This window comes from Vicugna pacos, unplaced genomic scaffold (assembly GCF_048564905.1).
Source record: "Vicugna pacos unplaced genomic scaffold, VicPac4 scaffold_119, whole genome shotgun sequence".
NCBI lineage: Eukaryota > Metazoa > Chordata > Mammalia > Artiodactyla > Camelidae > Vicugna > Vicugna pacos.
The window spans coordinates 409,778-428,275 of record NW_027328799.1 but is presented as its reverse complement, the minus strand read 5'-3'; the positions used below and the strand labels follow the sequence as shown (position 1 = coordinate 428,275).

Below are 18,498 nucleotides of genomic sequence, written 5' to 3'. Positions count from 1 at the left end.
AAACTGGACTTCATCAAAACTAAAACCTTTTTCTTACAAAGGACATCATCAAGAAAGTGAAATGACAGGGGAAAAGGGTATCTCAAGTCAGAGAGTGCGTGCTTTGCAAAAAAAAAAATAAATCTTTACATCTAACTACCTCCCTTGTAAAGAAATTGTTTTAATGTTAAAAAAATATATAGTTAAATGACAATGTGCAGAATAGAAGAAAAATTTTGCAAAGCATGTATCTAATAAGAGAGTAGTATCCAGGATATATAACGAATGCTTACAACTAAACAATACAAAAAAAACACCCAATTTTTAAATTTACCACGAATTTAAATAGATATACAAATGGCCAATAATCATATGAAAAGATGCTCAGCATCACTAGGGAAGTCAAAAACAAAATGAGATCTCATTTTACACCCACTAGGATGGTTATAACCAAAACATGGACAATAACAAATGTCGTTCAGGAGGCAGAGAAACCTCATATGTGGCCAGGGGAGAGGAACAATGTTGCAGCTTCTTTGGAGAAGTCTGGTATTTCCTCAAAAGCTTAGAGTTATATGTCTCAGCAATTCCACTCCTACATATAGAGTCATCTCTCAATATCCTTGGGGGGTTGGTTTCAGGAAAACCACACCCTGGATACCATAATCCAAGGATGTTCGAGTCCCTTTACAATCAACCATCTGGATTCATGTAGTGGAAACTACAGATATGGCGGGGCAAATGTACAGCCAACAGAATGAAAACATATTCTCATAAAAAATTTCACATCAATATTCATAGCAGTATCATTCAGAGTAGCCAAAAGTTACTAACAATATCCATCCATCAATGAACGGATAAACACATTTACCAAGAATAGGCCCACAAACTTTTGCTCATTGAAATTTTGACAAAGGAGGTGAGAAAATACAATGGAGTAAAGACAGCCTCTTCAGCAAATGGTGTAGGGAAAACTTAACAGCTGCATGTAAATCATGGAAGTTAGACTACTCCCTCACAGAATATACAAAAATGAATACAAAATGTGTTAAAGACTTAAACATGTAGACAAGACACTATAAACCTCTTAGAAGCAACCATAGGCAAAACATCTGACATACATCTCAGCAATGTTTTCCTAGAGCAGTCTACTCAAGCAATAGAAAAACAACCAAAAATATACAAGAGGGATCTAATTAAACTTACAAGCTTTTGCACAGCTATGGAAACAGTAAGCAAAACAAAAAGACAACCAACCTATGGAATGGGAGAAAATATTTACAATAAATGAAACTGCTAGGGGCTTAATTCCCAGAATATGTAAACAGTTTTTACACTTAATAAGAAAGAAAAACAAACAATTCAATTCAAATATTGGCAGAAGTCCTAAAGAAACATTTCTCCAATGAAGACTTACAAACGGCCAGTAGCCACATGAAAAAATATTCAATATCATTATCAGAGAAATGCAAATCAAAACTGCAATCAAGTATCACCTCTCACCAGTCAGAATAGCCATCATTCAGAAGTTCACTGACAATAAATACTGGAAAGTCTGCGGAGAATTGGGAACACACCTACACTGTGGTGGGGATACAGTTTGGTGGAGCCATTGTGGAAAAGTGTATAGATGTTCCTCTAAAGACATAAAATTGACCTCCCAGATGACCCAGCAATCCCACTCCTGGGCATATATCCAGAAGGAACCCTAATTGAAAAAGACACCTACACCCCAATGTACACAGCAGCACTATTTACAATATCAAGACATGGAAGCAACCGAAATGTCCACTGAGAGATGACTGGATAAAGAGGTTGTAGCATATTTGTCCAATAGACTACTATTCAGCCATAAAATAATAATAAAATAATGACATTGGCAGCAACATCAATGGACCTGGAGAATGTCATTCTAAGTGAAGTAAGCCAGAAGAGAAAGGAAAATACCATATGAGATTGCTCACATGTGGACTCTAAAAAAAAAAATAGAAAGAAACAAAAAAATAAACTTATCTACAGAACAGAAACAGACACAGTGACATAGAAACCAAACTATGGTTACCAGTGGGGAGAGGGTGTGGGAAGGAATAAACTGGGAGTTCAAGATTTGCAGATACTGAGTATGTAAAGAATAAACAGCAAGTTTATACTGTATAGCACAGGAGAATATATTTAATATCTTATAGTAACTTATGTTTAAAAAGAGGATGAAAATGAATACAGGTAGGTTCCTATATAGCTGAAGTGTTGTGCTGTACACAAGAAACTAACACAAAATTATAAACTAACAAGACTTCAATGAAAATATTTTTAAATAGACCAAAAACGAAAAAAAAAGGAAAAGGATATTATCAAGCAAAAAGAATAAAGTACTGATTCAGGCTACAATTATGGATGAACCTTGAAATTTTATGCTAAAATAACCCAGACACAAAAAGCCAAATAGTGCCCTTTAAAGTGAACTGTATCTAAGCGTTTATTGTACTACTCCTGTAAATTTTCCAGAGGTTTGAAATCTATCAATATCAAAATAAAATGTATTATGCATTAAAAACTTAAAACGCTTCCTCACAGGAGGGCTTTAATTATTAAATGCAGAAACGCATATAAAGCTCTTGGAAAAACAATTTGCACGTCCACACACAGTCACTGCTGTCACTGCCACTCAGAGGGTGGTGACAGCGCTGATGAGAGCTGCCTCCACTCGCTCCCCTGCAGAAAGGAGTGAAGGCCTGAGCTCTGACAGGCAGGGTGAGCGTGAACCTGAGTCATACACAGCCACGTTCCAGACTCTGCGTTACCCAACTTTCTTATACAAACTGCAACATGTAATGTAAACACGCTAGAGGGATGTATCTTACAACACAGGGAATACAGACAATGTTTTACAGTAACTATAAATGGAGCATCTATTGTACACCTGAAACTAATATCATATTTTAAATCAGCTATATTTTTATGAAAAATTAAAAAATATTTTTAAAATGCTATCACTTTAATATTCAATTCGGTTTTTAAGTTACTACTAAACAGCTCAGAATTTATAAAAGCATTTAATTGTGCTGTTTGCTTACATATTTATTTACATTCAGCCTCTTGCTAAAAGAGAATTTAAACAATTCTGTTAAACACAGCTTAACAACCATAACAACAAAAAGGCAAAACTGAGAGTGAAGAGAAAATGAAGATTCAATACTTAAATGAAACCAGGGGGAAGTAAACTCATAAAAATGGATTCCATGAAGTCAGGGCAAGTGTTAAGGCTGACTAGAAATTCAGCTGTAGGATTCTTGGCAGCGAAACCAAAAAGAAAAGATGATGGGGCGGGTGGTAGAGCGTGTGCTTAGCGTGCACGGGGTCCTGGGTTGAAGCCCCAGGGCTTCCACTAACAGGTTCATACATCTAATTAAGTGCCCCCCTAAAAGATCACCAAAGAAAAGAAAAAGAGAAATTTCTTTCCCAAAGAACCCTGATATTAAATTTGGATTAAATATTAAAAAAAAGAAAAAAAGAAAAATTCAAAAGGTAAGTGACACTGAAGGAAAACCCCAGCTGGGCTAACAAGCTAAGTCACAAATCAAAGTGTGATAAGTGTCGGTTTCCTGATCTAAGTTTTGCTGGGGTACCTGGTAAATCTGAAGTTTAGTGTCAGTTTACTGGGCTAATAAGCTAACCCGAAAATCCAAGGTCAACAGTTGTCAGTAACGTGATCTCTTCCAAATTGATAAGTTTCAGTGTACTGATTCCTTGCTTTTTGTTGTTTGAGCCTTATTGGGTAATAGCCCCATACTTGTAATTAACCCTATAAAACCTCATGTGCACGTCTTGGAGGTGCTCAGAGCTTTGGAAAAGAAACCCCTCTGAGCCCGCCAGCGTAATAAATCTCAGTACTCCAACCCTCTGTGTGATTCTTATTTCTTGGCTGGCCTTTTGTTTCCATAACAACACAAGCGATAATGCCCGTGAGATAAATCTGGGGAGGCTGCTGGTAAATCCCCATGTCTCACGTGGGAAAATCTGAAACATCCTTCTCACCACTCAGAGTCATCATAAGCCCACACCACACCTCCTGCCGTTAAATGCAGGAGCACGGTTAGGGCCCGGCCTTTGCTGTCTTTGTGTCATCACAGTGATACAGGATGGAAGGGGGAAGAGCACAGCCATTCAAGGAAGGCCACAGCAATTGACATCAAAATGGTGAAGGATTCAACCCCCAATAGGCCTTGAGGCTCAGGATGAAGAGATTTAACTTCTAGCAGATCTTGAGCTTCAGTAAACATCCATTGTAATAGTAACCTGGTGAATAACATGCCCCAGGCACCATGGCAGTCCCAATGATAGCCACAAAAGGTCAAAGGGTGGGAAATGGCCAACTCCCAGGGAATCCTAGCCCCTTGCCCTAAGGCTGGTCCTTCTACTTATTAGCATATGAAACCACCAAGCCCAAGAAAACAAGCAACACAGCGCCACCTCGCGGTCACCACTCTCTGTCCCTCTTTGGAGAAGACAGACCTTCTGTCTGTGGAGTGTGTACCTACTTCCAATCTGTGCATGAAACCCCCACACCTCGTGACGTTTCTCTTGCATTTCAATGTATCTGTCTGAATATATATACCTTTACTCAACACTAGCTTGCTCTTGAATTCTTTACTGCATGAAGTCAAAGAACAAAATCTGGTGGGGCACATCCCAGGGGCTCAACGAAAGCCTGGGACACAGCCCTTCTCATGCCCAACGTTTTTTATTCTTGTATCAACAGGACTGGGCTGTGAAGTGAGGTCTGAGGCCCCAGCTAAGGGACAGAACCAGCTTCCAGGGTTCCAATTTGCGGGCAGCCTCTCCCCCAGCTTGGGCCTTGGGGTCTGCCCGGTTCTCTGTGTTTCTCTGTTGTGCTGACTCCCCAGCCATACAGCGTACTCCTAGGCCTGTCCCCACAAAACCCTTCTCTCCAAAATACAAGCACGTCATGTCACAATCCTCTTGTTCAACCAGGAAATGTTCAGCCCACTTTTTTCCTCCCCAATAAATTACCCAACTGTCCTCCCTCCCATCACATCACTTCTTTCTTTGTGAGAACTCTGCACTCGCCACACCCCATCATGAACACAGGTGTCTTGCTGGCTGTGACCGAGATGTTTCTTTCTCACACAGCAAGCGTCCTTTCACTTTCCCCTTGTTACCTTAAAAAAGCCTTTCCTGAGTCACCCACCCCTCTGATTCTGAACTAACAAAGTGCTGAGGTTGCAGTCACTATGTGCATACATCCCAGTTTTGGCTAGGTTTCCATCACAAGATCTTCATTAAGGATCTGCATCAAGAAGTTATACAGGGTATTCTTACATCAGAGTGGAGGAACCTGCAAAAAATTTAAACGGCTTTGAAGAGAGTGTTAACCAGGGACAGAGATGTCGCGGGTCCTAGTCAAAAGTGTCATGAGGAAAAATGTTCTCCCAAGGCTCAGAGTGGCTTCTGAACACAGAATCCTCAGGGAGGAGGTGACAGGCAGTGATTAGGGTGGGTGATACAGGTTACGCTCCCCCAGCTGGGGAAGAATAGGTTTTTTTCTTGTTTTCCAAACAATTTCTTACTACCTTTTTCTCTTATTGCCACATACCATTTCCTACGAATTAAGCATATCAATGTCAGTCATTTGGGCCACTTGGGAGAAGCTACACGATGCCATTCACAGGGATGGGGCATGACAGCCACACCAGTCTAGGTTGAAAGACCAGTGGGGGTATTTGCAAGGTAATCACGGGCATGCAGCAAACTCCCCAGCTTCAATGACCTCATCTCAAAGCTGGGGTCAATAAAGCTACCAGTCAAAATGCGTGAAGATTATGGCCAATGTTTACTAGGTAAGTGCCCATGAAAGCTGCCGCTTAATGGGGAATGAGTACGATCAATGAGGCCCTGTCTACCTGCCCACACGCGCCCTGCCTTCCTGCCTTGCTGCAACAGCAGAACTTGTTTAGCTGAGATGAACACCCCCAGAGCAGCCCCGACGGGAAAGCTCCCAGCTGTGTACGGCGAGACGTGTTCCTTTCCTTCTCAGAGCTGATCACAGTTTGCTGTCGTATGTTTTTATGTTTATCCCTTTTGTAACTGCCTCTCATCCGGAGTTTTTGCTCAAGCAGCACAGGGCCAGGTGTGTCTTGGGTCCTGCCGGATATTCTGGGCAGGGAAACAGCCAACTCCATATCTGGCTCTGGTGCTGAACGGAGAGAGCAGAAGGCCCAGGGGCCCATGCTGAACTGAGGCCCCTGCACCCAAAATTATGGTCTGACCTTGGGCAAATTACACAGTCTTCTTTACCCTGAGATTCCTCATCTGTCCATGAAAATAACTGCCCATGTCACACAGAGTTACAAGTATTAAAGGAAATCAACAAATTCACAACCTAGCCAAGGGGCTACAAGTGCATCCTCAACAGACAAATGCTGCCTTTACGGCTCTGACGCACGCTAAGCGGGGCGGCCCCACACAGTGAACACTGCTAAGTGCCAGGGTGTTAAATGCTTCATGTGTGCTATAATACTCTTTAGATCTTACAACAATCCCAGGAAGAAATGAATATTATCATGCCCGCTTAATTCACAGATTCACCAACAGGTTGAGAGTATGCATTCTATTCCAAGGTCCTATGGTGAAGAAATGGCAATTTAAACCGGAATCTGGGCCCAGGCCTTGGCTCCATCTCTCTCCCATCCACCTGACCACTTGCCTATGAATTCCACCTGTCCAATATAAAAGTTTGCAGCCGGCCATCTCTTAAAAGCAATGTGTGCCACCGTTTGTCAATGTTGTTTAATTACCATAAACTGTTCTCAGAAACCACTACAGTAAAGAAAGTTGGACTTAAGGAATTCTGCATTGCGTTCTCCTGCAATGTGCAGGATCCCTTTCCTACACCTCCAAATCCAAGTGTATGCTTCCTCCGTGTTTATGTTTGCACACGGCTTATTAAAGCAGAAGGTATCTGCAGTAATTCCATCTCGGTTGCTTTCCAAGTTTGCAGATTATCCATATTCGGTCTGTGAACGAATATACTACAATGTGAATGAGAATACTGCAACCATGTCAGTAAACAAAGAATACTGATACCAAGTCATTAAAGGCTTCCGCCACTCCCCGGCGAGGACAGGCCTGCAGCCCAGCCACTGCAGCAACTCACAATGGTGCCCTCTGAGCAGACTCAGAATAAGTAAGGACGGGCTACTGGCCCGAGATAGCTAGGTGCTTGTCTAAAAAATGAATTCAGTGAGTCCTAATATTTGCTTCCTCCCATTCATACAAAATCACTAAATTCTTGAACTTGAGATACCTGGCTTTCTTTAGATAACAAGTAATCTTTTATTGTTCCAACAACCTGGTCTTTGTTGTAAAGCTCCTATATATCCTAGCTCTTCCTCAACCTCTTGGGAGCAGTCCCTCAGAGAGTTCTGAGAGACGGTCATCCTGGCTCGAGTCCTCCCGCCAAATGAAACATAACTCTTAACTTTTAGGCTGCATGTTTATTTCAGTCAACAGCTTTGGACACCATGAAGCACCACAGCAGATTTCTCTCCACCTGAACTCTCCAAGTAACCAGAGCCTTGGTACCAGCAGTGGCCCTTTGTGCTCATCCGCCTCCTCGGGGGGTCCAGATGAATTTGGCTGAGTCTCTCCTGGTTCTCAGATCTCACATATTGGTTGATGATCCTAAGTTTTATCTGGCGGTGTATCCAGGTACGTGGCCCTCCAGTTGAAAGAAACTGAGGTGAATTACCCACCCAGTGGAGACATCCCGAGTGGGTCCAAGTTGAAAGACACTGGGTTCAGGACTGAGTGGTTAGGTAAGAGGCTGGTCTAATGTTTTCCTCAATTTGGTTACCTCCATTGAATTTTTCAGGATAAAAGTAAAACTCTTATGAGGAAACTTTCAACTCCAAATTTTGGACCATCCTCCTGGCTGGTAACAGCATTCTCGGGTGACAGGGAATCTTCCAGGAGTGGTAGACACAAAGACTTCATGCCACAGAGTTGTCCCTGTGGGAAATCTTACTAGCAAATTTATTCTGAGAACCCGACCTTACAATGGGGAATAGAACTTTCAAAAAAAAAATAAAGAACAGAAAAGAAAAGAAAAAGAAATGACAGATTGCCAGTCTCCAAGTAAAACCCCAGCCAGATTTATGTACATACAAAACTTACAACATTAATCGGGAATAAGAAAAAAAAAAAACTCACTCTGGAAATAACCAGGCCTGATAAAAACATTTTTTGGCAATCTGAACTTATAAAAACAAAATCCCCTTTAGTGGGAACTTGGATTTCTCTTCCTGTGTCCTTGAAATGTAAACGTTTTATCTTTCTCTGGATGTTTTAAGTGTGTGCATGTAAGTATATATATGTTTAGTTTAGTTTTTAAAGGAAACCTTGGACTCTGCCATACAAAAGGTTCAAGTATTGTGTACATACGGTGGCCACGCAAATAAATTGGGATTCTAAGCAATTCTTTGATTGTACCAATTTTCAGATATTTTGCCATCTTAAACTTTGTTGCATCAGCCTGGACCACGAAGGCTTTAAGCTTTTGGAGAGTAAACCTTTGAATTTTATTTAGGCAACACCCCGACTCTCATGTGGAAGGGCCTCTTCATCTTATTGGTTTAAAATCACTATATATATATATATATATATATATATATATATATATATATTTATATCTATATAAATTGATGGCCATATGATGGATTTTTTAATTTGGAAAAACTTTTTAATTGGTGAAAGTTTAAAGAGATCTCATTATAAATGGCTGTTTTATTGGTACCTATTAAAATAAAGTTTAAATGCAGAAAAATATATCTAATGGTTAACCTAAGAACTCAGATATAAAAATATAACTGGTTTGAAAAGCTACATTTTTGTTTTTCCTTTCTGATAAATGTTTCTAGAGATGCTAATAAAAACTTAGTATAATTAATGTTAATTAGGTTGAATAACTGGAAAAAGGATTGTAAAAATGTCAAAAAAACAGATAAGTGGCTTATCCCAAAAGGATAAATATTTTTATATGGTTATTTTGAATGAGATCAATAAAATGGACATTTTTGGATTTACATACAGGGTTTTGATACTACACTACATAAAGTTAAAAAAAAAAGGGCCAAAAAGTTCACCTACTCCCCCCCAACATTAAAGTTCAAACAAGTCCGTTTTATTTACCACAGTTTAAAATATATTTATATGTAGACTGAAATACTTGATCAAGGATTGGGACAACAGACCAATTAATGAAATTAAAAATCGAGAAGGGCCTAAGCTCTTTGGCTGAAACTTGGGCATCCTAGAGACTTCTATAAAATTATATACAATGTACACCCACAAAAAAAAGGTTTCTGTCACTCCTTCTAGAAATATGAATTATTGATTAAACTTAATAAATATAAAAATTAAAGGTATAAGATTTAATAAAATTGAGATAAAAGTTTGTGAAATTGGTATATTTAGATGGTCTTTATATAAACCTTTTGCTTATGTTGTGGGATAGATATGTTTCAGTGGAAAAACGCTTCCCCTTCTTGGTATTATAAGGCTGGGCACATGTCTATCCCTCTGAAAATATTAATTGAACAAATTAAAGGAAACCAATATAGTTACTTGAGACGTCCAATATAACGTAAATCTAAAAAGTAATTTGAGTAGCTAAAAAAAAAATATAGGTTTACCCTGGGTTTAACTTATAACTCAAGGAAAAGAGACCTTAATAAATGTCTTATGCAAGCTTTGGAAGACAAAATAAAGAAAACCTTAGTTTTAAAACATGGAATTCTTTGTTTACAGCTCTTCTCACTGATACAAAAATGCCAATTAAGGAGATAAAATTGGGTCTGGGTGACAGAGCATTTATCTGGGGACCTGGAAGAGAGTGTCTTTGTCTTGCACATCAGAAATATAAATACAACAAACAGTGACCTAGGACTGAGCCTAATTAGCTCAACGAAATAAAACTTGAGGCCATGAAATTTTTGGCATTTTAGAACTCAGAACTCTGACGGGTCCTTCAGACTTTGTGAGGAAATCTTAATTATCTGTTTCATAAATAGTAAGCCTTAGTGATTTGAGCAAGCAAATTCAGCTTACTCCAACTATTATTATAAATATAAGTAAGTTTTAAAGTGAAGCTATGAGATCTCTAGCTTTTGTCTGTTTATAAGCCTGCATACAGATTATAGAAGTGAGATATTTCTACTGCTAAAAAAAAAAAATTTCGAAGTCAAAGAGCTCTGCTTAATTGATGTAAAAATATAAGAGCTTAAAAATTAAGTATTTTTAAAATAAAAACTTAACAAATTGACTTTCAGTGTCATGTGAATTGGAAAATATTCAATATTAAGGTAATATTTGATATTGTTTAGTTTAAGTATGTTCTAATAAATATAGACATCTTTAAAATCATCCATCTTAACTATAATACCTTTACTGTACCTAGGTTTAATGAAAGTCAAATAAGATCCTGTTATATCTGTTGCAGATTTGTCAAAAAAAAAAATAACAGTAATGTGCTGTGGTAAAATTTTAAGTAAATTAAATGCAAATGAGATGAGAGCTTTGGGTAAATATTTAAAATATATTTTTAAAATGTATGCTTAAAATAATCTCTAAATGTTTGATATCTTTAAATTCTAGAGTTGTGCTAAATTAAGTTAAATGACAAGATTTTATTAAATATCTATGCCATTTTCAGATAAAATGATTGAAATATGAATTACTTAACATTTAACTTCCTCTTACAGTGAAACTAAAGGTGTTTAGAAATATTAATAAATGGTTGGTGTCACACAGAAATAGTCTCTATTAGTAAGGGAATGATCTCAGTATCCTAGGAAAGTAATATAAATGCGTAAAGGAAGATGTAAGAACTTTGTTAATGAAAAATAGTGACTTTCTCCTGAAGCTGGTTACCTCTGAATGGAAGACAAAATATAGGACACACTAATATAAGTATAGAAAGCTGTGGAAGGCTTGTGGAAAAGGAACCCTGAGGAAAGTTTTGTACGTGGTCAGAATTGGCTAAGTTTAGAATCAAATTGGGCAATGTAAATGAATCTTAGAAGTTAGCTGGAACAAGATTAGATTTGGTTTTCTCTCTGTTAAGAGGAAAAAATTTTCTTAAAATATTAATCCACCTTCAGTAACAGATTGTAAAACTTCTTATACCACTTAGCTGATCTGTTCTGCCTTTACATTTGACATATTTTCTTGTTAATGAATTAGTACTACATTACAGTGATCTATATGTTTATCTGATCAAGTGTTCTGAAATCTTTCAAAAAGCTCCCCAAATATAAAATTCTAATTAATTAAATAAAAATTAATTTAATTAATTAAAATTCTTTTAATCTCCAGTTAAGTTTGGGATGCTACAGAAGGCCCCTGAAACATCCCAAAGAGAGATTTTTAACTATAAAGTTTCATTTGGCATTTTAAATAACATGGAATTGTCAAATGAATCATAAAACTTCTAAGGTTATATTGAATGAGAAATATTATTAATATAGGTATTGTAGAAATTATATGGACTCCCTAAAATTCTGGTTTATCTGAAATGTTACCAGTGATAATTATGGGTATAGTGAACAGGTTTCTTTATTGATTATAGTGTAACGGTGTTTAACCATGCTTTTAAATCTTTTGTCATTTATAGACAGTTAATTGTTTTCTTCTGATGGTTTTGCAAAATGCTTTCTCTTCAAGGAGATTTACTGATTTCTAATAAATTTCAAACTACAGCACTGAACTAAACTGGGTAAGACATTTTAAAGTTCTAATGAAAACTCTCATTAAAAGAATTAGTTACATGGGACTGATTAACCAGCTGAATATGGTTATAATTTTTGATATTGTTTGAAATACTACTGCCTTTTAACCTGTTTCCCAGACATAAAGAATCTCTTCTCCTTAAGCTAGTTATGGTTCACAGCAATTTGATAAATTATAACTATGTATACAGACTTGGAACAGTTATCTTTTCTCTCTATCTGATCCCTCAAAAGACTAAAAATACTTAGGTCCCCAGTGGCTCTATCAGACAAATTAGGGAGATCATCTCCTAAGAGATATAGGAGTATAAAGGTATTTTAAGGATTTTAAAGAGAAAAGAATTTACCTAAATCTGTAAGGCAAAAATCCATGAAAAGCCTTGACGTGGCTTTCTTGGCCTTAGAAAACCTTATTAACATTCTACCCTGAGACTCCGTATTAAAACTTCCAACACAGTCAATTTAAAAAGACTATATGATCAAATAATCAGATTTAATTTGTAAAGAAATTAATCTTGATTTGGCTATATTTGAGAAAACTGAGGGTAACTTTAGAGAGAAAAAAATTATATTTTAGTCGATATTAAATTCTAGTTTTGTTAATTGAGGTCCATATTTACTAAGACACTTCCCAGATCATTCCTTGCTGTTATGTCACACTGCTGTACAGTTTAATTGAATTATGAAAAGAATACTCTAGGTTTGATTCTGAAGCTCAGTAATCTATCCTTGGGTAAAATTCCAATGCCCCATGACCTGCAGCCAGGGGATTATGCATGCTGAAACAGGCATGACTTAAAGAACTGTCTCCAACCTGAATGGAAAGACCCTTTTTCAGATACTCTTAACTAGACCATACACACCAAAGCTGAAGGAAACGGAGTCTCCGATTCATTTCCTATCTGAAACAGCCCCTGCAGTGCACTGGCCTATAGAGCGCTGCTCACCTTAAAACAATGCCCAAATGGAGAAAAAGCTTCCATACCAGGATGAGAAGAAGACGACATCTGAGCTAGACTGCTGACCCAAGACACCGGACCAGGACTGTATACCAATTACTTTGATAATTTCTCCAACCTTTGATTATGAACTACTCCAATTGTTAAGTTTATGATAAATTACCTATGTCTAGTACTTCTGTGTTACCTTGGTGGGTTTCCCTAATACAAGGCTCTAACTAGGTAGCCCTCAGAAACATTATTCTAAAAAGAAATTATAGTTCTGTTTAGGCCACTGTTGATCTTACAAGGTGGGAGATTTCAACTGGCCAATTAATACCTGCTCTGACCCTGACCATAAATATGAACTTTCTCATAGGATCAAACTCAGAAACACAAGCAAAATTTTAACCCAAAAATACAACTTCTCGACTATTAAATTCTTACTCGTGACTTTATTAACGTTACTAGCTGTATTACTTATATCCTGTCTATTTTATAAAATTGTTGTCTATTACATTTCCCAATGTGTAACTAGGCCCACAAGATTGATGATGGCTAAACATCTTGAAGAAACAATAAAATTTATAACCCTGAATAAAATAAATATAATAGTGTGATTCTAGGTATGGGAATGAGCAAAGAAGGTTAAACACTTCCTGGATCATAATAGAGTAGTAAGACAGGTGATCCAGAGAACTTTTAGTATCAACAGGGCCTGATAAAAAAAACTAACACCTTGAATGGCAACTCAGAAGATTCTTCACCTGAACTAGGAATGAGCCATCCTAGCAACGTGGGACAAAATTGGTCATGAAATGTCTCTCAAAATATTGGTCGAATTTAGGACCAAGGGGGAACACTGTGAATGAAAATACTACAATGTGCATGAAAATACTGCAACCATGACAGTAAACAAAGAATGCTGAATCCGAGTCATCAGCAGCTGCTGCCAACCCCCAGCGAGTACATGCCTACAGCCCGGCCTCTCAGCCACTCACAGTGGTGCCCTCTGAGCAGACTCAGAGTAAGAAAGGACAGGATACTGGCCCTAGATAGCCAGGGGCTTGCCAAAGGAATGAATTCAATGACCCAAATGTTTGCTTCCCACCATATATAGAAAACCACTAAATACTTGAACTTGAGATATCTGGTTTTCTTTAGATAACAAGCAATATTTTATTGTTCCAATTACCTGATCTTTGTTGTAAAGATTCTATTTATCCTAGCTCCTCCCCTACCTCTTGGGAGCAGACCCTCAGAGTGATCTGAGAGGCTGTCATCCCGGCTCGAGTCCTCCAGCCAAATAAACCAAATCCCTTAACATTTAGGCTGAACGTTTATTTCAATGAAGTCCCAGAATAGACACAACTCATCAATTCTGTAATGGAACACACTGAATCAGGAACCAAAAGCGTGTTTTAGTCCAGAAAATCTCCAGGTTCCTATTTCTTCCTGTCATTATACAATCCCTCCAGAACTCATTACTTTGCTGTCTGCTCCTCTGGCAACCAAACTCAGAGAAGAGTCAACTCAGCAGAGCACCATGCTGGGGAGAACCCCCCGCAGAAGCACTGCAGGCTGCCTTCCCTCCCGCACGCTCTGCTGACCCTTGGTGTCCTCCGTGGAGACCAGGCCAACACAGCTCTTCCCAACAGCTGCAAAGTCGCTCACGTTAAATAAATCATTTTATTTTATATGATATTTTACGTATATACCCATCTCTGAAAACAGCTTTGCCAGAAGCCCAAATCTTCAACATTAATCTGCAAAGGCAAATCAGGTCCCAAGGGAAAACAAGTCTTAAGACGACGCTAAGGCCTCCAAAGTCCTCTCCACGACCATGAACCAAACTGCCTGCAGGTCTGCAGCTGCAGGAGGCTACATGTCTGCTTTTAAAGCAACCCCTTTCTGCCCTCGGGTGCTACAATGCCCTTTTATGCCCTCCCATCACAGGGCAAGAGCAGCCGCTGCAGAACCTTGCAGGGCAGCACTGACAGGACTGGACAAAGGGGATCAGAGCTAAACAAAGCATTCTGATGACACGAGCTTGTCACTGTGTCTCTTTACAGATGTAGATATATATAGAGAGAAGTGGGGGTGATATTGCTCAAAGTCACACAGCTAATAAGTGGCAAAGTATATAACTCTGCTCCTCCCTCCTGTGTGACGCCCAACTGGGACAACCACAGGGTTCTCTCGTGGCTGCCTGAACAGTCTTTTCCTATCACTCATGACACACAATAGTGTCCTGAACTTAGCCTGCATTTGCAGCATCTTTTCCCTCCAGTTTCTCAGGAACAAGGCTGTTCGGGGCCTGTATGAATTCCGGCTTCCTGAAATCTCCGTGCTCAGGCTGGTCTTGCCTGTGCATCCTGCCCGCTGCTCAGAGGCTCTTCCTCCCCTGCAGGAGGACGTTTCTAATCTTCACAGGGACACAACCTCAGGGAGGAGCTCTCCTCCTCGCCCTCAGCATGGCAGGTATCCCAGGCCCTCATCCCTAGCAGCCCCGTTTAGGACGGTGTCTGCCCAGCTCTGCTAGTCAGATCAGCAGCCTCACTGCCAGGGATTATACCCAGGTCACACTGGCAAACCTACTGCCCCGCCTCACAGCCCCCAGCCAGCAGGTCACCTGGAAGTCACAGCAAGTGCCCCACCCAATCCAGCAGTCTCTTCTTTTGCCAGCACCACTGATGGAATGGTTTCCAACCTTCGGTCAGTTTCGCACAAAACAGCACCTTCAACTGTGAAACGGGCGGTTTTTCTTCTGCACCTCATCCTTACTGGAAACGTAAAGGGAAACCAAAAGGCCTTTTCTCAACCCTTTTCTGATGAAACCCTCCCACCCACAATACTCATATGCTCAAGAGCTTTGGATCCACATGATTTTCTTTCTCTTAGGCTAAGTGGCTCAAAAAACTAAGGGATTCTTTCTCCTTTGAGGGTATTAGCACTCAGTTTCTCGGCTTTAATCTGTTTTTGTCTCTCTCTTCAGTGACCCTAGCAGTTGCCACCTCTTACTCCCTTCAGCAGCCTCCCTCCCAACATCTAGTCTAGGAAATCAGCTGTGATGAGGGGCACGGGGGCAGTCACAGAAGATGCAACTAAGGCACAGAGAGGCTACATAATTTGCCCAGAGAAATCACCTTGAACCACCAACAGAGTGTGTCACGTCCCTCTGTTTAACTCTAATGCTAAGCAAGTTAACTTTTTGTAGATTATGTTTATAAACAGATGAGGTATGAAAATACATACAAGGACACACATCAACTCTAAGATATTCATTAACTCCACTATTTTGTTTCTATTTATTTTATTTCTATTAAAAAATTAAGAACCCCTGCAGTCAATATAGCAAAATGTTACTGGGTTTTAAATCCAGAATATACAGGGGTTGTGTCATTACTCATTCTTGTATGTATTTCACAAGACAAAATGATTTGAAAGTCTCTCTCCGCCCCCCTACTCACTACTGGCTCTCACCAGAGCTCCCAGACCACACATCTAACAGCCTTTCACTTTACCCACAGCTGAACTCATCAGTTTTCCCCAGAACTCCCTCTGCTGCTTTCCCTCCTCAGAACACAGCAGGACCATTATTTAACTCATTAATCCACCCAGAAACCTGGGCCTTACTCCATCCTACCTTCACAGACAGCATTGATCCTTTCCTCTTTACCATCTAAACATGCCTTCAATCTGTTCGCTTTTACCCACTGACCGTCCCCACCGCTCAAGTGGAAGCCAACAACACTGCCCACCTGGACTCATGAGTCTCCCAAGTGGCCCCACAGCCACTCTCCCCTACTTGAGACAAATGTGATTGTGTCTCTCCCACGCTTTTGGACTCATTTCAGACCCACTGTTCTTAGAAGAAACTTCAATTTCTTCACCTGGTGAAGGTCTTTGCCATGAAACTGTCAGCTCAGGAAGGGCAGGACACACCCTCGTCCCTCGGCTCCACCATCTGGCAGAGCATCAGCTTGGGAGGATTGAGTTCTTAGCAAACTACTTCACTTATCCATACAAATCCATGGTAGATTAGAAAGATTTTAGATGTTGAGCTTGACTATTAATTTGGGGATTTTGCACTGGCAAACTGCAAGTATATATTCTAATTATTGTGTCTTCTTAAAACCATACCCAGATTAAAGGAGTATTTGTGGAATGTCTTTGGAGTAAAAGGGACTGTACTTTTACAGATTTTATGTTTTAAAATATGAACAACCCGGACAGGGTCAAAAATAGTACCGCCTCACAAGTGACAGAAGACAGGTGAGACGCATATAGCAACAGGTCACAAAGATGGTAAGAGCAAAGTTGTTTCTCCAACCCCCGAAAAAATTCCTCCAAGAACTGAAAACTCAGAAATTTGAAAGTAAAATACTATCATATAAAGAAAGAAAATAAATAATCCTCTTCATCAGGGTTTCTAGATCTGACTGCAGAGTTATTAGCAGGCCATACTGAATCCTAGCACAGAAAAATCAGATGGACTAGTGGTGAGTAAGTTCCAGGAAAACGGCAGTAACTCCTCCACTTGAAAGAGGACACACACTCACTTGTTCAAGGTGATTGTAAACCACATTCTGCAGAAATTCAGAAGATTCAGGCACCGCTTCTAGATGGTGATGACACGGAAGGACGGCTTGGATGCGTGCTTCCAACTGAGTCACCGGCATTCTTACACTGCAGGGGGAAATGGAGGCCCTCAGCCAAGAGCACAGTTGTTCCTGTCATGTATCCCAGGCCGTGCCTCGGGGACTCAGTGTACTGTAGCAGTCTGGCCCCAGGTGAGGACCCGCAGCGTGGCCCAAGCAAGCAGGAGGGGCACTGTGCTTGAGAAATCCCATCCCCCATGGGGGCAAGAGGGGCTGGTGGGGTTGTGTGAACCTATAAATGCTCATAGAAATACACCTGCATACATTGAAGTGATAAAATTAAAAGTAGCAGGCTATTTAACAAAATTTCAATTGTCAGTGTTAATTTTACCATTCCATTCCGCTTGTCCCCTGCACTCTGAGACAGGCTTAGGCTCTCTCACACATGCAGCTCTGATGCAATAGTTGTGAAGTTATTTTACTTTGCTGCAAGTGTCTTCGCTCCCAGTGTCACTGTGACTGTCGTCTCTTAACACAGTCAGATATCTTCCTGGATCTCTCCCTGAGTTCCTTGCTCCTGCTTCTCAGATCCTGAGATAAAGAACAGGTGAAGGCACATGACTGGAAAAGTCAATGTGGACTTGACCAAAGTCCTCAGTGACCCCCTAGGTGAGTGCTGCCCACCCCTTACCTTCGATTCTCAAGGTTCTGCCCAGGGTGACATCCAGCCAGGAGAGAGTCCTGGGCCCTATTAAAAGCTGTGTGGCTTGGGTGCAGGGAAAGCTGCAGGAGCTGGTTCCGTAGCCGGTCCCATCCACACCTCTGCTCCTCTCTCTCCCGAGGCAGCGCTGCCAAGCCCCCAGGCTCCCTGAGCCTCTGTCTTTCTCTTCTACTCTACTTCAAGCCCTTTTCCTCTTCCTTTATTCCCTGATTATCCCTAGCTGGAGTGATTTTTCTATCATAGAATCTGAAAAAATTTCCTGCAGCTGAAAAAGAGGTGCCAGAGGTCAACGCGCATATGGTGGTTCCTGAATAGAGCCCCTGGTTAGGGGGACCCTCACCAACACTCATGGGGCATCAGGCATGTTGCAGGGTCGACCACCACCAACAAGAGTTTGCTGTGACACCAAGGCACGCACAGCATCCCTGCTCACTAAATTGTAGTTGTAGTCCTTT

The 18,498-nt window shown here is 40.2% G+C and overlaps 1 long non-coding RNA gene across 1 annotated transcript; it reads right to left on the bottom strand.

Moving 5' to 3' along the window:
• Positions 1-5,294: 5,294 nt before the first annotated feature.
• LOC140695015 (uncharacterized) lies at positions 5,295-18,240 on the bottom strand. Its single transcript, XR_012070692.1, has 4 exons — positions 18,014-18,240; positions 17,714-17,913; positions 17,284-17,410; positions 5,295-5,335 (listed from the first exon to the last, which is right to left on the bottom strand). It is a non-coding gene; the product is annotated as an uncharacterized lncRNA (long non-coding RNA).
• Positions 18,241-18,498: the final 258 nt, after the last annotated feature.